At 50.7% G+C, this 19,964-nt stretch overlaps 1 long non-coding RNA gene across 1 annotated transcript; it reads right to left on the bottom strand.

Annotated features, from left to right (window-relative positions):
* Positions 1 to 17,873: 17,873 nt before the first annotated feature.
* On the bottom strand, positions 17,874 to 19,350 carry LOC144118605 (uncharacterized). The gene is made up of 3 exons (XR_013312068.1): positions 19,065 to 19,350; positions 18,862 to 18,962; positions 17,874 to 17,983 (listed from the first exon to the last, which is right to left on the bottom strand). It is a non-coding gene; the product is annotated as an uncharacterized LOC144118605 (long non-coding RNA).
* Positions 19,351 to 19,964: the final 614 nt, after the last annotated feature.

Raw genomic sequence — 19,964 nt, 5'->3', positions numbered from 1 at the left:
ATATATATATATATATATATTGATACGGGAATAAAAGAAGAGGCGGAGAGCGAGCGCGAGCGGCGAGCGCGCGGCTCTAGCACGAGGGAGATAGAACGAGAAAGCTTGGCCGCCGCCGGTCGTGCTTCGCCGGCTCTCCTCCGTACTGCTGCTATATTTCTCTGGGCGGGCCCGTGGCCACCCCGTGGCATCCCACACCGTAACATTTTGGTGGCAGCGGTGGGATCATGCCGCTCACCCGCTCCCAGAATCAAGCACCCGACGTGCCAGACGACAGGAGTCCACCACCAGCCGATAGCGCCGACGACGCGGCGGCCGGCGCCGCTAGAGTTAGGCGCTCGGAGAGGCTCGGCTCTTCGCAGCAGCCGGACGCCGGTGTTGAGCGCCTCCTGGATACAGTCACCCAACGGATGGACGTATGGGAGGCCCGTCTGACTGCCCAGGCTGGGGAGATGGAAGCTCTCCGGCGCGAACTCCGTCGCCTGGTGCCAGTCGAGCCGAGCACAGGTCAGGTGCCTTTGGGCGTCCCCGCCGCCGCTGTTTACGGCTCTGCCGTCGCTGGGCCTGCGGTCGTGGCCGCCAATGGCGTGCTCGGCGCGGGTGCGTCCTCGCCGCAGTGTTCGTTGGACGTTGTGGAATTGCCCACATTTGACGGCACCATCTCGTGGGATGCTTACCGCATCCAGCTGGACGGTATTGCGGCGGCGAGAGGCTGGGACGAGCAAATGAAGGCATGGATGCTCGTTGCAAAACTGAGGGGCCGCGCCACCGAGCTGCTGCAGAACGTGCCGCCCGACCAGCTGGGCTCTTACACTGTTCTGGCGGGCCTCCTCGCCGACCACTATGGTGCCTCAGGTCAACCCCGTGTGCAGTACCACCGCCTGCGAGCCCGCCGTCAAGAGCCCGGGGAGACGTACCAGGACCTCGCCGCCGCCATTGAGCGCCTGGCTCTGCAGTCGCTGCCGGGAGCGCCTCAGAACGCCGTGGCCCTGGTCGGCACCGAGGCGTTTGTCGACGCCATCCGACTCCCCGAGGTGCAGCGCTTGGTCCGCTCTGGCCGTCCTGATTCCGTCCGCGCCGCCATGGCGCTCGCCATCGAGGCGGAATTGACTTTGCTGGCCACGCGGGGGTCGCCACCGTCTGCCGAGCGCAGCGTCCGGGTGCAGGCTCCTCGGTCCGCAGCCCCAACTGCGGCCTCTATCCGACGCCTGCGTAACGACGTCCGCATGACCTGCTTCCGCTGCGGCCTGCCGGGACACTACGCGAGGGGCTGTGCCGGCCCTCCAACGTCGGGAAACGATTTGGCGGAACTCCGGGGGCACCGTTCTCCGCTTCCCCTCCTTTCGTCGGCTCCGATTACCACTGATGCTCCTTACGTGCTCGTCGACGTCGCCATGCTTGACCGGCACGTAAAGGCCTTGGTTGACACTGGAGCGGCTGTCAATGTACTGCACAAATCGTTTGTTGCTAACGCGCCCCACCTGCTTCTGCCAGCCGCCAAAACCCGGCTCTTAGCTTTTAACGGCACCCCTGTGGAGCAAGTCGGACGTGTCGTCGTCAACCTGACAGCACTCGGAAATACCATCTCCACCGAGTTTGTTGTCGCAGACAGCCCTATTTGGCCAGTGGTCCTCGGGTGCGGGTGGTGCCAGCAAGCCGGAGTCGTCCTTAATTTTACTAGAACCAAACCACGGGCGAGCCGAACTCTCTGTGGGCCGGGCTGGCTTAGCCTGGTTTCCAGCCTCGGTGTCGCCCTGTGGCAGTCCCTGGTGTCGGCGACCAAGCGTGCCTCAGCATCTCTGCGTGACCTCGCGACGAAGTGGCCGTGTCGAGTCAAGCCGTTCGACGTCACTACCGTGACTGTGGCGTCCGCCGTGACCCTGCCACCGGGTGCGGCAACGTGGGTGTATGCCAAGCTTGACAGTCCGGTCACAGCAGACGTGCTGTTCGAACCCATCCGGTGTTCAGCTCCAGCCCGTCAGATGACCTCCCCTCGAAGCCTGCTGCCTGTGCTCAAAGGAGAGGCCCACGTATTTATACTCAACATCGGCAGCGTACCTCTCGCGCTGACTCCCGGCACGCAATTGGGTACAGCCTCAGTTTTGGACCCCGGGTCACCAGTGGCGTCTCTGCAACCTGAAGCCCCGCCTCGCCACCCTCCAGCGCCGGCGATCCTATCATGGGAAGAATTTAACTTTGGACCCAGCCTGACCTGCGCGGAGCTCGCCTCTCTGAAGACCTTGCTGCTCGAGCATCGCAGTTGCCTTGCTCTCAGCGCCGGTGAACTCGGGTGCACTTCCTGGGCTCAACACCCGATCAACACCGAAAACCGCGGGCCCGTTCATCACCAACCTCGCCGTGTAGCGCCAGCCGAACGGAGAGTCATCCAGCAGCACGTGTGCGACATGCTTGACCAGGGAATCATTGCCCCTTCTTGTAGCCCTTGGTCCTCCCCTGTCGTCCTTGTGCGCAAGAAGGATGGAACACTCCGCTTCTGCGTTGACTATCGGAAGCTAAATGCTATTACTAATTGCGACGTGTACCCGCTGCCTCACCTCGACGATGCGCTTGACCGCCTGAAGGGGGCCCGTTATTTTTCCACGCTAGATCTGCTCTCGGGCTACTGGCAGGTGCCTGTTCACCCCGATGATGCGGAAAAGACGGCTTTCGTGACTCCCGACCGCCTTTACCAGTTCAACCGTATGCCCTTCGGTCTCTCGAACGCTCCAGCCACCTTCCAGCGTCTCATGGACCGAGTCTTAGGCCATTTGAAGTGGACTATGGCGTTGGTCTACCTGGATGACGTCATTGTCTACGCGGCTACATTTGAAGAACACCAGAGACGCCTCAAACTCGTCCTCGAAGCCCTCACCTCTGCTGGGCTTCGCTTAAAACCAAAAAAAAATGTTTCTTCGGTTTCGCGGAGGTGACGTACTTGGGTCACGTTGTGAGCCGGCATGGCATCCGTCCCGACCCTGAAAAGCTAAAAGCGCTTACAGCTTACGAAGCTCCCACCACCGCCAAGGAGCTCAAAAGTTTCCTTGGGTTTGCTTCGTATTTCCGTCGTTTCATTCCGGACTTTGCCAAGCGCAGCGCTCCATTGACCGCCCTGCTGAAGAAGAATGCACCGTGGAGTTGGACGCAGGCCCGACAGCTCGCGTTTCTTGACATCAAGCACGCCCTCCTCGAGCCTCCTACATTGGCCCATTACGACGAATCGGCCCCCATCGTCCTCCACACGGATGCCAGCCAAGATGGGCTCGGCGCTGTCCTCCTGCAAGAAGACGAGTCTGGTGACCACAAAGTCCTAGCTTATGCCAGCCGCCAGCTTTCCGACGTTGAGCGCCGCCGCCACTCTTCAGAACTCGAGTGCCTCGCCATTGTCTGGGCCGTCGAGAAGTTCCGTCCCTACCTGTACGGCCGTCACTTCACCATAGTCACGGACAATAGCGCTCTCACTTGGCTGCAGTCCGCCAAACATTTGAATGCCAAGATTGCACGCTGGTCCCTGCAACATCAAGAGTACAATTTCACAATAGTGCATCGGCGCGGCTCTGCCCATCAAGATGCCGATTTCCTTTCTCGCCACCCTTGTTCCGTGACGGCTTTGACGGACCTGAGGACTGCACAAACGCAAGATCCCGCCATTGCTGCCAGAATCCACTCCCTTGGCACCGCCGCCGGCGCAGGCCTCCGCCAACTACGCCGGGTCTATCGAATGAAGGACGACCTCTTGTGTCATGTGAAGCGGCTCCGTGGTCGACCACCCGTCTGGTTTCCAGTTGTGCCGGCAACACTGCGGTCGCAAATCTTGCGCGGCTTACACGACGCTCCCACGGCTGGTCACCTTGGTCGCGGCAAGACCTACGCACGAGTGTCGGAGCGGTTTTGGTGGCCTAATATGTCCAGAGATGTCAAGGAACACGTGGCGTCCTGCCAGACATGCCAGTACAGAAAACCGTCCACAGGTGTAACCAAGCCACCCCCGCAGGCTTTTTCGCCACCAAGTTCACCTTTCGAGCTGGTTGGACTGGATCATTTGGGCCCGTTTCCGAAGACGCGTGCCGGCAACCGGTATGTTCTGGTTGCGATCGACTACTTCTCCAAGTGGGTCGAAGCACTGCCCGTTCCAGACACGTCGTCCGCTCACGCCGTCGCGTTTGTGGAACAGCATCTCGTTCTTCGGCACGGTGTTCCCCGGCGCCTCATCACGGACCGTGGGAGCTGCTTTATGTCCCATGAATTCGAGCGAGCCCTCCGCTCCTTCGGCATTGCGCATTCCACTACATCCGTCAATCATCCGCAGTGCAATGGCCTCGTGGAGCGTGTTAACCGTACCCTCACGGATATACTCGCATCCTACGTCGCTCCGTCCCACACAAACTGGGATCGTTTTGTTTCTGCTGCAGCTTTTGCAGTCAACACTGCAGCGCAAGAAACAACGCATGTGACGCCGTTCTCAGTCGTCTATGGCAGAACGCCCTCCATCCCTCTCGACGCGCAGTTGGGCCTTCCCCATCCTACTGCGTCACCAACTGAATCTGCTCAACGACTTCATTCCGCCCACCTCGACGCCCAGCGCAACCTCCTCACGGCTCACGCGCGTGTGCAAGCGGCCAACGCGGCAGCACCACCACATCCCCCCTTCCGGCCCGGTGACTTGGTCCTCGTTCGCCGCACCATCCGTGCGACTGGCCGTGCCGCAAAGCTCTTGCCCCGATACCGCGGCCCTTACCGTGTCGTTGCCCGACTCGGCCCCGTGACATACCGCCTCGAAGACCTGCCAGAGCATCGACCATGCGGTGTGCACCACATTTTCCCAGAGCATGTTTCAAACATGAAGCGATATGTCTACGGCGCCTGCGGTGACTCCGACTTAGCTACCGGGTCCTCATCAGTGCCGTCGTCGCCTGCTGGCTCCATGCCTTCCCCACGCAATGCAGTCCCATAAACGGATCGCCGCTCAATATGCATAAAACTCCCTGAAGTTAGCCTAACCGGTGTGGGACCTTCTTCGGCGACTGCAGACACCTTCGCCCAGCTCACACACTTCGAATTCAACGAAGAGTGTGACCGTTTCCTATCTGCGAGCCCACATTGCATCGCCCCAGGAAACCCTGCATCAAAGCACGGCCTGACTTCCCCGCCCCCCCCCCCGGTGGAAAGGTGATACGGGTATAAAAGAAGAGGCGGAGAGCGAGCGCGCGGCTCTAGCACGAGGGAGATAGAACGAGAAAGCTTGGCCGCCGCCGGTCATGCTTCGCCGGCTCTCCTCCGTACTGCTGCTATATTTCTCTGGGCGGGCCCGTGGCCACCCCGTGGCATCCCACAGAGTAACAATATATATATATATATATATATATATATATATATATATATATATATATATATATAATATATATATATATATATATATATATATATATATATATATATATATATATATATACATCTCCGGGATTATAGTTGGGCTAATCCACATTAATATTTTAATGGATTTCCCAGACGCTCTGTCTACTGATGTCAGGCTGGTGCATCATAGCTTAGCGTTATTAGGGAAGGCACCCGCACCACCGCTACGGCACCATCGCTACGATACCACCACTTTCCTGGCTTTTTTCACTCCCTCCTTTACCCCTTCCCTTGCGGCGCGATTCGGGTGTGCACCGAGATGGGTGAGACAGTTACTGCGCCATTTACTTTCCTCAAAAACCAATTTTCAATCTCCAGGCACCCGCAATACGTTCAATTTACGTGGCTGCCACCACACTAATCGCATAACAACAGGAATGCTGGTTTGCGGTTTAACTGAATTCTGATAAATATTTCATGCAATGCTTTAAGTGCACTGCCAGTAATGAAAGCAACAGCGGCCTTTGCAAAGCTGCAATAAATGCATAACCTAATTATGACAGGCAAGCCTTCACTAATTTGAGCGCTAAATACGAATAGCTATTGTAGTGTGCGTTGAGTCCACCGGCTCCAAATGCTGTACAGACTGGGTCCCTCTTCATTTCGTTGTACATGACTGATTTCAACTGTTAGACGCGTACAAGAATCCAACGCGAACTCAGCGCGCACTCCATTCCGCGATAAGAACTTTATTACACCCCAAAAAAAGAAAAAGTTATGTGGATTAGCTCAGCTAATCCAGGATATACAAAGCGAAAGATATCGGCGTTGACAATGTTCTAGACGACGATGGCTTTGAGCCCTGTGGCTGGCTCACGAGAGCACGACCGCGTTCCGGTTCGTTAAATGACCAGGACACAGCCAGTGGCGTGCAAATGGGCCTGCTGCTTTCACCGCGCGCACTCGGAGCCACATCGCCCATTTCTTCGCTGCTGACTTCGATCACGATCTTCAGCTTGAACGTCTTCACGATGCTCAAGAACGATTGCAGTCGATCAAGCAGCACGGTCGCCTCTCTCTACGGTACATGACGCCAGTAAGTGCAGCGAAGTCCGCGTGATGCCCGCCCGCCAAGATCACGATGGGGTGCGGACAGGGATGTCCAACGAAAAGATCTTGAAACACAGGAGCTGCAAGCGGAGAGGACCAACATGTGGGCTTTCAGCTTGTGGCCCCCCTCGCACACAAACGTGACGTCCCTCAGTTCTTGCTCACTGAGGAGCTGGTCGAACTTGGCAGACTGGTCCGCGTTATCACCGGCCCACCTAAAGCGAACTCTCCGAGACGCCATATCTATATCCTTTTCTTGCTTCGACGATCGGGCGCTTCCCTTGGCTCAGCAGGTCGACAATTACGCCCGGGGTTACGATGCGTATTGGGTAACGGTTAAGTTACCCACGAGGTACTTCGGATTGGAGTCTCATAAACACTGCGCAGAGTTTGCGATGCAGTCCAGCACAGCTCACCTCACCCGAAGCACGCTCAACAGCTCAACACGATCAGAACGACCCAACGCTGCACTGCGAAATTAAACCAGTGTTGCCATCGTTCTTGGGTGCCACCCCCCGCCCAGACCGTTTAAGGAAAGGAAACATATCTTGGTGGACCCGAACCGCACCATTAAGGAAGGAAATTGAAATGAAAATTGGTGGACACCCGAACCGCACCGTAAGAGAATAATAATAACTGGTTTTGGGGAAAGGAAATGGCGTAGTATCTGTCTCATATATCTTTGGACACCTGAACCGCGCCGTAAGGGAAGAGATAAAGGATGAAGCGAAAGAAGAAAGGAAGAATAGGTGCCGTAGTGGAGGGCTCCGGAATAATTTCGACCACATGGGGATCTTTAACGTGCACTGACATCGCACAGCCCACGGCCGCCTTAGCGTTTTTCCTCCATAAAAACGCAGCCGCCGCGGTCGGGTTCGAACCCGGGTTCGAACCGCGCCGTAAGAGAAGGAAATTGAAATTAAAATTGGTTTTAAGGAAAGGAAATGATGCCTGTCTCTCAATTTTCGCTAGACACCCGTACCGCGCCTTTAAGGCAGGAAAATTCCTTCCCTTACGGCGTGGTTCGTCTGTCCACCGAGATGAGCAATTTTTCGCTCACGGCCAAAGACGCCGACGACACCGGCTTTTCTACGACACGAGCTCCTTAATGCTATCGCGTTAAAAATTGCATAGGCAGACGTACGCAATTTCTAGAACGGTGAGGAGACGGACGCCGGCGTCGAGGAGAGTGCACGCATCCTATGTGCGCTCCGCAAATTTTCTTGTTTTCATCGGTTTGTTCGCTTGTGCGTTTGTGCTCACAAACTACTGCGCCATATGGGAGACCTTACTACTGAGCTCCGACAAGCGATTCAGCTACAACTCGTCCGACTGGCCGAAGCCGCCGCCGACAGTAAAAACCTTTCGGCCGTCCTCTAGGCGGGTGGCACTCTGGCTACCCACTTTCTGTTGGACATTAAAAGTTTTCCTATCCTGTCCTACCCTATCCTATCCAGAACAGTGCAGCATTGGAAGCGATAGTTTGTTGTAAAAGACATGGCGGCGTAGAAGTGGGTGTTTAAATGAATTAGTTGTTTTCGAGGAAAAGTAGTGGCGCAGTAACTGTATCACTACGGGGTGGATACCTCAACTGCGCCGTAAGGGGAAGGAGAGAGGTGGGAGTGAAAGAGGGAAGAAAGGTGTGCTCTATGTACTGGAGGGCTCCGGTATAATTTCTACCACCATGGGATCTTTAACGTGCACTGACAACGCGAAGCACACGGGCCCCTTTTGCGTTTCGCCTCCATCGAAGCGCGGCTGTCGCGGTAGGATTCGAACCCGGGTATTCTGGCTCGGTAGCCGAACGCGCTTTAAATTAGCATTTAACTGCTGGCATGTGCTACAGCTGGAATCGAGGCCGGAAGAACGTTACAGGGAGCACCCAGAGTTCGTCCATGCATAAAGGCTTTCCAATTTCCAATATAGAGAGCGAGTGACAATTAAGCAACTGAAATCATTCTGGAAGCCAGCAAGCGCTTCCGTAAGGGCGGAAAAGACCGCTGTCACACTGCTCTTAAAACATGTCACGGCTGCATTCGAACGCAAAGCCCAATGCGAGTACTCAACTCTGTTGCCTACCCAGGCAGAACAGCATTGGGCGAACACTGGGCGATCATTGGCAAAAAAATGACATGAACGGCTATCCTACATTGGCATTTAGGGAAAACGCTACCACTTTGACACATTGGCCCCACTTTCAGGCCAGTTTTGGGCCAACTTTCGGCCGATCGAGGGGCCAACGCAGGTCTGGCGTTCGTAAAGGCCTCGGATCGGCTTTCCGGCTTTCGAACACTGGCATCCAGCTATCGAACATTGGTATCCAGCTTTCAAACACTGGTATCCTGCTTTCGAATATTGGCACATGCAACATAACGTACCCACTGCCCAATGACTGGAACTGTGGATTTACCATTCAAACTAACAAATATTCATAAATGAGGGTGCCTAATAATCCAGGAAAAACACCGGTTTATTGCATCGAGTTACAAGGATCACGCTTCTAGCGCACGCACAATGGCTTGCGCTGCAACCAGTCATCATTGGAATTTGTAAAAGGAGGACCCAGGAGCATGGTGGCAGAGGCTGTGGGAAAACCATTTATTTTCAGGTTTGCTGCGTGCCGATGATTCAGGCTGGACAACACAGCTGGGCAAGCTGCTGTAGCACGGCTAAGACATCCATAAACTGCTTAACGGAGCTGTCCTCCTGTGAACTGATCAGTCATATCTGAACTAATCGTTGCACTCCTCTTGCAAGAGTTCTCTTCCACTGCACTCAAATTCCTCGTCCAGCTCTTGCGCGATTACCTCCCAATGCGTCGAGCCTGCAAAGATAGGCATGATGTCATGATGAACCTATATATGGCCGTCACAGAACAAAAACAGAAATGATTAAATAACACTGAATTTTGTGAGGCACAGTCGGCGTGAAAGCACTCGACACACATTTTACAGGACAAAATGTAAGAACTAGCACCACATTTCTTGCACAAAGTGAAATTTAATTTTCCTTTGGGGATCTTTAGTTTAATGCGCCGTTTCGCACCTCCAGTAATATATTCAATGTGAAAAAAAAACTAATGTGATATTGAAAGGAAAGTAATGTAATATTTTGTTTTAATATCATAACTACGTATCTCAAAATTGAGAGCGCATTTTTTATTCGGGTAAAGATGCACAGGTTGTAGCACCTCCTCCACATTGAGTCGAAACAACAGTTTTGAACAAAGCTTGTTTGTTTGGATGGGGTTAAAAATAAATGCGCTGGACAAAAAAACTCAGAACACCTTTGACTTTTTTTAAATCCAACAGTTTATCTTAGTCGCTTCCAATGCATGTAATGCAGACTCGATACTCGCTTGAAAACCACACAAAACACCGGTCTGACAGTCTAGAGTAATGTCTTTTTTTTCTCATTGAGAGATAACCTGGCAGAAGCTTTCGCCTTAAATTGCGAATTTTCCATTGCACTTGCAAGTGTGTTAACCACATAGAGCGCAGAAGTAGTACCCATATCCTTACCGACTGGTCTGTAGTGGAACAAAAAACAGTTCCGATTCCTATCCTGCATAAGCTGTACATGACAAACGTATTCCTTAATGCATCGGATGTCCGGTCACATGAATTCAAACCTGCTGTTCGACAAAGTAGTGAATGTTTGGTGAATTCATTGCACCAAAGACGAAAAATAAAGTTCTTACCATTCGGGCAGATCTGCACTGCGCACGACGTCAATTCAGACATTTGGCAATGAGAGTAGGTACATAGAAGTCGTCCTCGTGCTTTGTCTCGTTCTCTGTTCCTGCCGGAAAAAGTAAAGTCTCATGTAGTCAAAGCAACACTTACTCCCAAAATCACATTCACTTCCGAATGTATCTCAAGATAAAATGTTTGTAGTACTTACAAATAAGATATTGCAGGTCAGGGTAGCGAACCACGTCGGAGCTCTCATATAGTGTCAGGTGTGGGTTTTCGCTTGCCCAGACTACGAACGGAGCCAGCTCGAGTGTGTATGCTCTTTCGTCGCGCTGGTCGTGCGGTTGGGCGCCGCCGAGCGAGACAACGCAAGACTCGTCCAGTCAAGAATGTGTCGTGGCGATGCATAGCACTGTGAAGAATGACATGGGAGACGACGGTGATAGGGGAAGGAGGGGGTGGTGGCTGCAGAGGGCAGAGCCATTTTTTTTACGCAGCTTTTGTGGTAGCAAAAAAAAAGTTTCCAGCTCAAAGATAGAGGAAAGAAGATCTTGGGCTGGGGTTTGGGGAGGGGGGCACGAACGGCGCAGCGTGTAGCTGCGCACGGGAGAAACAGCTAGGATAAAGTGAGTAAAAAAATTAATATGGATTATCCCAGCTAATCCAGGATATACAAAGCGAAAAGCGAGATTGAGGTCTCCACTGACCCATGGAGCCGGTTATGCGCCTTTCATTTCGAGAAAATGAACGGAGTTCGCAAAGTTGTCAACGCCAATTAACTCTACGAACGCCGTCGGTTCACGTGTTTTGTTTGGTTTTTGATCCTTTTGCCGCCGTTTAGCAAGGCGTGCCTCTCGTAATTCTGGCGTTTCAGCCGCTTGTCTAGCCTTGCACTTTTCATATCTTCGCTGCTTTTGAGCCAACTCCCACGCTACCAGTTCTGGGTCTTCTCCTTCCATGGCGAAAGGTCAGACGACGGATGGCGCGTTCACGCTTGAACATTCGGCGGCGAGAGGAAGCGGAATCCGCGGCCGCCGAAATGCTGTCTCGTTCACACTTCCCGGCCACCGCGTCGCCGCTCATCGCCTGTGTGTTGTCTGCTCACTTCGTACACAGAAGTGGCAAGAGGTTAATCGATGCTGTCTACATACCACAACCGTATGCACGCTTTCGTACGCTAAATGCAGCTATTTTGTCGGATGTTACGCCATTTATAACTTTCTCACATAGATAGATAGATAGATAGATAGATAGATAGATACATAGATAGATAGATAGATAGATAGATAGATAGATAGATAGATAGATAGATAGATAGATAGATAGATAGATAGATAGATAGATAGATAGATAGATAGATAGATAGATAGATAGATAGATAGATAGATAGATAGATAGATAGATAGATAGATAGATAGATAGATAGATAGATAGATAGATAGATAGATAGATAGATAGATAGATAGATAGATAGATAGATAGATAGATAGATAGATAGATAGATAGATAGATAGATAGATAGATAGATAGATAGATAGATAGATAGATAGATAGATAGATAGATAGATAGATAGATAGATAGATAGATAGATAGATAGATAGATAGATAGATAGATAGATAGATAGATAGATAGATAGATAGATAGATAGATAGATAGATAGATAGATAGATAGATAGATAGATAGATAGATAGATAGATAGATAGATAGATAGATAGATAGATAGATAGATAGATAGATAGATAGATAGATAGATAGATAGATAGATAGATAGATAGATAGATAGATAGATAGATAGATAGATAGATAGATAGATAGATAGATAGATAGATAGATAGATAGATAGATAGATAGATAGATAGATAGATAGATAGATAGATAGATAGATAGATAGATAGATAGATAGATAGATAGATAGATAGATAGATAGATAGATAGATAGATAGATAGATAGATAGATAGATAGATAGATAGATAGATAGATAGATAGATAGATAGATAGATAGATAGATAGATAGATAGATAGATAGATAGATAGATAGATAGATAGATAGATAGATAGATAGATAGATAGATAGATAGATAGATAGATAGATAGATAGATAGATAGATAGATAGATAGATAGATAGATAGATAGATAGATAGATAGATAGATAGATACTTGAGGCCTTGCCCTTTGTAACGGGTGGGCACCACTAGGTTGGGCTAAACGCGTAGTGGCGCCATCTGGTGGTTAGGCGAGGAACCATTGTTGTCAACAAACCGACGCCCTTCTTAAGTCTAAAGGGCGAAGAATCGTCACCCGAAATAAAAATTAAAGCAAATTTATCGCTCAAACGTTTTCTTATGGGCGAGATAAGACAAATCGAAAGAGCGCTAGCTCTTTTATGACCAGTAAACGCGCTAAAAAAGGCAGTAACAGCGACGAATTCAGTCCGAAGCGAGGCGTCCTGCATCGAAAGGCGCCGCCATGTTTGTCGCCGCGGGTACTCGCCTTCCTATTGGCTGACGAGATTCGGCGGATTTTTTTCCGGCGGCAGAATTCGGTCCTGGACCGATCGGCCTTTCCGCTGGGTATTCCGACGGAATCTCTGCCGCGGCAGCGGATTCCGCTCGCTCTCGCCGCCGAATGTCCAAGTGTGAACGCGCCAGGAGGCAGCGCGCGGCGGCGACGACGGCTGCGGCAGCAGCGGCCACCGGCGCTCCGCGTGACGTCACTCGGTTTCGCGCATGCGCAGCTGTGACATATCTGTAGTGTGGCTCACGCGAAGCCCGGTGTTGACGAGCCCAGTGAAGCTTTTCGCTTAAAAGTTCACGTCGTTCCCGTTATTCCAAACCCAAGTGCGGAGCAATGGGAGGGTATGCTCTCCAGCGACTGCCGCGATGACCAGATCGGTCTGATACGGCGAGCTCAGCTGACGGCAGAATCCAGCGGAGCGCTGGAATAGGGGCAATTGACCGTTGCGGAGATGGGCTCACCTAAACCGCATAAAAGCACTTAAGCAAGAGCTCAATAAAGTTATCCTATCCTATCCAATCAGCAGTAGTTAAGCCGCAGCTATTTTTTTAAACGAAAAGCTTCACAACGCTAGTTAACAACGCACTTCGCGAAGCCGGTGTATGTCGGAGCACGAGTGACGTCACGCACGGCACAGGTGGCCGCCGCCGACTCCGTCGCCTGGATCCATCCGTTTGTTTCTCTCTCTCTCTCTCGCTCCCTAGTCACTACTGCGCATGCGCCACTAGTAGCACCGAGCCACAGGTGTTCCGGCGCTGCGAAGCGCCGCGCTTTTCTTCAAAATCCAACTTTCAATTTTCAGTTTTCTCTTTCCTCTTTCCCTCCCTCCTTTATCTGATCATTTACGACGCGGTTCGGGTGTCCACCGAGATATGTGAGACGGTTAGTGTGGATAGATAGGATGGATAATTGGTTTTTGGGGAAAGGAAATGGCGCAGTATCTGTCTCATATATCGTTGGACACCTGAACCGCGCCGTAAGGGAAGGGATAAAGGAGGGAGTGAAAGAAGAAAGGAAGAATACGTGCCGTAGTGGAGGGCTCCGGAATAATTTCGACCACCTGGGGATCTTTAACGTGCACTGACATCGCACAGCACACGGGCACCTTAGCGTTTTTCCTCCATAAAAACGCAGCCGCCGCGGTCGGGTTCGAACCCGGGAACTCCGGATCAGTAGTCGAGCGCCCTAACCACTGAGCCACCGCGGCGGGGCTCCAATTTCCTTTTCTCGATAACCAAACAAAACAAGTGATCCGACGGCGTTCATAGCGTTCATTGACGTTGACAACTCATTTTCACTAAAAGAAAGGCGCACAACCGGCTCCGTGGGTCAGTGGAGACCTCAATTTCGCTTTCTTTTTGTATATATATATATATATATATATATATATATATATATATATATATATATATATATATATATATATATATATATCCGGGATTATAGTTGGGCTAATCCACATTAATATTTTAATGGATTTCCCAGACGCTCTGTCTACTGATGTCAGGCCGGTGCATCATAGCTTAGCGTTATTAGGGAAGGCACCCGCACCTCCGCTACGGCATCATCTCTACGATACCACCACTTTCCTGGCTTTTTTCACTCCCTCCTGCCCCGCCGCGGTGGCTCAGTGGTTAGGGCGCTCGACTACTGATCCGGAGTTCCCGGGTTCGAACCCGACCGCGGCGTATGCGTTTTTATGGAGGAAAAACGCTAAGGCGCACGTGTGCTGTGCGATGTCAGTGCACGTTAAAGATCCCCAGGTGGTCGAAATTATTCCGGAGCCCTCCACTACGGCACCTCTTCTTCCTTTCTTCTTTCACTCCCTCCTTTATCCCTGCCCTTACGGCGCGGTTCAGGTGTCCAACGATATATGAGACAGATACTGCGCCATTTCCTTTCCACAAAAACCAATTATTATTATTATTATTCACTCCCTCCTTAATCCCTTCCCTTGCGGCGCGATTCGGATGTGCACCGAGATGGGTGAGACAGTTACTGCGCCATTTACTTTCCTCAAAAACCAATTTTCAATCTCCAGGCACCCGCAATACGTTCAATTTACGTGGCTGCCACCACACTAATCGCATAACAACAGGAATGCTGGTTTGCGGTTCAACTGAATTCTGATAAATATTTCATGCAATGCTTTAAGTGCACTGCCAGTAATGAAAGCAACAGCGGCCTTTACAAAGCTGCAATAAATGCATAACCTAATTATGACAGGCAAGCCTTCACTAATTTGAGTGCTAAATACGAATAGCTATTGTAGAGTGCGTTGAGTCCACCGGCTCCAAATGCTGTCCATACTGCGTCCCTCTTCATTTCGTTGTACATGACTGATTTCAACTGTTAGACAGACGCGTACAAGAATCCAACGCGAACTCAGCGCGCACTCCATTCCGCGATAAGATGAACTTTATTACACCCCAAAAAAAGAAAAAGTTATGTAGATTAGCTCAGCTAATCCAGGATATACAAAGCGAAAGATATCGGCGTTGACAATGTTCTAGACGACGATGGCTTTGAGCCCTGTGGCTGGCTCACGAGAGCACGACCGCGTTCCGGTTCGTTAAATGACCAGGACGCGGCCAGTGGCGTGCAAATGGGCCTGCTGCTTTCGCCGCGCGCACTCAGAGCCACATCGCCCATTTCTTCGCTGCTGACTTCGATCACGATCTTCAGCTTGAACGTCTTCACGATGCTCAAGAACGATTGCAGTCGATCAAGCAGCACGGTCGCCTCTCTCTACGGTACATGACGCCAGTAAGTTCAGCGAAGTCCGCGTGATGCCCGCCCGCCAAGATCACGATGGGGTGCGGACAGGGATGTCCAACGAAAAGATCTTGAAACACAGGAGCTGCAAGCGGAGAGGACCAACATGTGGGCTTTCAGCTTGTGGCCCCCCTCACACACAAACGTGACGTCCCTCAGTTCTTGCTCACTGAGGAGCTGGTCGAACTTGGCAGACTGGTCCGCGTTATCACCGGCCCACCTAAAGCGAACTCTCCGAGACGCCATATCTATATCCTTTTCTTGCTTCGACGATAGGGTGCTTCCCTTTGCTCAGCATCTCGACAATTACGACCGGGGTTACGATGCGAATTTGGTAACGGTTAAGTTACCCACGAGGTACTTCGGATTGGAGTCCCATAAACACTGCGCAGAGTTTGCGATGCAGTCCAGCACAGCTCACCTCACCCGAAGCACGCTCAACAGCTCAACACGATCAGAACGACCCAACGCTGCACTGCGAAATTAAACCAGTGTTGCCATCGTTCTTGGGTGCGACCCCTCGCCCGGACCGTTTAAGGAAAGGAAACATATCTTGGTGGACCCGAACCGCACCGTAAAGGAAGGAAAATGAAATGAAAATTGGTGGACACATGAACCGCGCCGTAAGAGAAGGAAATTGAAATTAAACTTGGTTTTAAGCAAAGGAAATGATACCTGTCTCACAATATTCGCTGGACACCCGTACCGCGCCGTAAGGGAAGGAAAATTCGTGGTTCGTCTGTCCACCGAGATGAGCAATTTTTCGCTCACGGCCAAAGACGCCGACGACACCGGCTTTTCTACGACACGAGCTCCTTAATGCTATCGCATTAAAAATTGCATAGGCAGACGTACGCAATTTCTAGAACGGTGGGGAGACGGACGCCGGCGTCGAGGAGAGTGCACGCATCCCATGTGCGCTCCGCAAATTTTCTTGTTTTCATCGGTTTGTTCGTTTGTGCGTTTGTGCTCACAAACTACTGCGCCATATGGGAGACCTTACTACTGAGCTCCGACCCGGCGATTCAGCTACAACTCGTCCGACTGGCCGAATCCGCCGCTGAGAGTAAAGACCTTTCGGCCGTCCTCTAGGCGGGTGGCACTCTGGCTACCCACTTTCTGTTGGACATTAAAAGTTTTCCTATCCTCTCCTACCCTATCCTATCCAGAACAGTGCAGCATTGGAAGCGATAGTTTGTTGAAAAAGACATGGCGGCGTAGAAGTGGGTATTTAAATGAATTAGTTGTTTTCGAGGAAAGGTAGTGGCGCAGTAACTGTCTCACTACGGGGTGGATACCTCAACTGCGTCGTAAGGGGAAGGAGAGAGGTGGGAGTGAAAGAGGGAAGAAAGGTGTACTGTACATACTGGAGGGCTTCGGAATAATTTTTACCACCAGGGAATCTTTAACGTGCACTGACAACGCAAAGCACACGGGCCCCTTTTGCGTTTCGCCTCCATCGAAGCGTGGCTGTCGCGGTACGGTTCGAACCCGGGTATTCTGGCTCAGTAGCCGAGAGCGCTTTAAATTAGCATCTAACTGCTGGCATGTCCTACAGCTGGAATCGAGGGCGTAAGAACGTTGCAGGGAGCACGCAGATTTCGTCCATGCATAAAGACTTTCCAAATTCCAATATAGAGAGCGAGTGACAAGCAACTGAAATCATTCTGGTAGCCAGCAAGCGCTTCCGTAAGGGCGCAAAAGACCGCTGTCACACTGCTCTTAAAACATGTCACGGCTGCATTCGAACGCAAAGCCCAATGCGAGTACTCAACTCTGTTGCCTACCCAGGCAGAACAGCATTGGGCGAACACTGGGCGATCATTGGCAAAAAATGGCATGAACGGTGGTCCTACATTGGCATTTAGAGAAAACGCTACCACTTTGACACATTGGCCCCACTTTCAGGCCAGTTTTGGGCCAACGTTCGGCCGATCGAGGGGCCAATGCAGGTCTGGCATTCGTAAAGGCCTCGGATTGGCTTTCCGGCTTTCGAACACTGGCATCCAGCTATCGAACATTGGTATCCAGCTTTCAAACACTGGTATCCTGCTTTCGAAAATTGGCACATGCAACATAACGTACCCACTGCCCAATGACTGGAACTGTGGATTTACCATTCAAACTAACAAATATTCATAAATGGGGGTGCCTCATAATCCAGGAAAAACACCGGTTTATTGCATCGAGTTACAAGGATCACGCTTCTAGCGCACGTAGAATGGCTTGCGCTGCTACCAGTTATCCTGGGAATTAAAGAAAAGGAGGACCCAGAAGCATGGTGGCAGAAGCTGTGGGAAAATCATTTATTTTAAGGTTTGCTGCGTGCCGATGATTCAGGCTGGACAACACAGCTGGGCAAGCTGCTGTAGCACGGCTAAGATATCCATAAACTGCTAAACGGAGCTGTCCTCCTGTGAACCGATCAGTCATATCTGAACTAATCGTTGCACTCCTCTTGCAAGAGTACCCTTCCACTGCACTCAAATTCCTCGTCCAACTCTTGCGCGATTACCTCACAATGCGTTGAGCCTGCAAAGATAGGCATGATGTCATGATGAACCTAAATATGGCCGTCACAGGACAAAAACAGAAATGCTTAAATAACACTGAATTTTGTGAGGCACAGTCGGCGTGAAAGCACACGACACACATTTTACAGGATAATTTGTAAGAACTAGCACCACATTTCTTGCACAAAGTGAAATTTAATTTTCCTTGAACCAATTTGGTGATTTTTAGTTTAATGCGCCGTTTCGCACCTTTAGTAAGATATTCAATGTGAGAAAAAACAAAGTAATGTGATATCGAAAAAAAATTAATGTATTATTTTGTTTTAATATCATAACTACGTATCTCTAAATTGAGAGCGCATTTTTTATTCGGGTAAAGATGCACAGGTTGTACCACATTAAGTCGAAACAACAGTTTTGAACAAAGCTCGTTTTTTTTAATGGGGTTCAAAATAAAAACGCTGGATGGAAAAAACTCAGAACGCTTTTGCTTTTTTAAATCCAGCAGTTTATCTTTGTCGCTTCCATTCCATGTAATACAGATTCGAAACTGACTTGAAAACAACACAAAACACCTGTATGACAGTCCAGAGTAATGCTTTTGTTTCATTGAGATCTTGGCAAAAGCTCTAACCATAAATTGCTAATTTTCTATTGAACCTGCAAGGGTGTTAGCGGAAGAGTAACAGCGCGGAAGTAGTTAGTACACATATCCTTACCGACTGGTCTGTAGTGGAACACAAAACAGTTCCGATTCCTATCCTGCATAACTGTACATGACAAACGTATTCCTTAATGCATCGGATGTCCGGTCACATGAATTCAAACCTGCTGTTCGACAAAGTAGTGAATTTTCGGTGAATTCATTGCACCAAAGACGAAAAGTAAATTTCTTACCATTCGGGCAGATCTGCACTGCGCACGACGTCAAGTCAGACATTTGGCAATGAGAGTAGGTACATAGAAGTCGTCCTCGTGCTTTGTCTCGTTCTCTGTTCCTGCCGGAAAAAGTAATGTCGCATGTAGTCAAAGCAACACTTACTCCCAAATTCGCATTCATTTCCGAACGTATCTCAAGATAAAATGTTTGTAGTACTTACAAATAAGATATTGCAGGCCAGGGTAGCGAACCACGTCGGAGCTCTCATATAGTGTCAGGTGTGGGTTTTCGCTTGTCCAGACTACGAACGGAGCCAGCTCGAGTGTGTATGCTCTTTCGTCGCGCTGGTCGTGCGGTTGGGCGCCGCCGAGCGAGACAAGGCAAGACTCGTCCAGTCAAGAATGTGTCGTGGCGATGCACTGTGAAGAATGACAGGGGAGACGACGGTGATAGGGGAAGGAGGGGGTGGTGGCTGCAGGGGGGAGAGCCATTTTTTTTACACAGCTTTTGTGGTCGCAAAAAATGTTCCAGCTTAATGGAAGAGGAAAGATCTTGAGCGGGGGCTTAGGGAGGGGGGGGGGGGGGGGCACGAACGGCGCAGCGTGCATCTGCGCACGGGAGAAACAGCTAGGATAAAGTGAGTAAAAAAATTAATATGGATTATCCCAGCTAATCCAGGATATACAAAGCGAAAAGCGAGATTGAGGTCTCCACTGACCCTTGGAGCCGGTTATGCGCCTTTCATTTCGAGAAAATGAACGGAGTTGGGAAAGTTGTCAACGGCAATGAACTCTATGAACGCCGTCGGCTCAGGTGTTTGGTTTTTGATCCTTTTGCCGCCGTTTAGCAAAGCGTGCCTCTCGTAATTCTGGCATTTAAGCCGCTTGTCTAGCCTTGCACTTTTCATATCTTCGCTGCTTTTGAGCCAACTCCCACGCTACCACTTCTGGGTCTTCTTCTCCTCCTTCCATGGCGAAAGGTCAGAGACGGAGGCAGCGGGTGGCGGCGACGACGGCTGCGGCAGCAGCGGCCACCGGCGCTCCGCGTGACGTCACTCGGTTCCGCGGTTGCGCAGCTGTGGCAAATCTGTAGTGTGGCTCACGCGAAGCCCGGTGTTGAC

This window comes from Amblyomma americanum, chromosome 2 (genome assembly GCF_052857255.1).
Source record: "Amblyomma americanum isolate KBUSLIRL-KWMA chromosome 2, ASM5285725v1, whole genome shotgun sequence".
NCBI lineage: Eukaryota > Metazoa > Arthropoda > Arachnida > Ixodida > Ixodidae > Amblyomma > Amblyomma americanum.
Note: the sequence above shows the minus strand (reverse complement) of the source record. Positions and strands in the feature narration are given on the sequence as shown.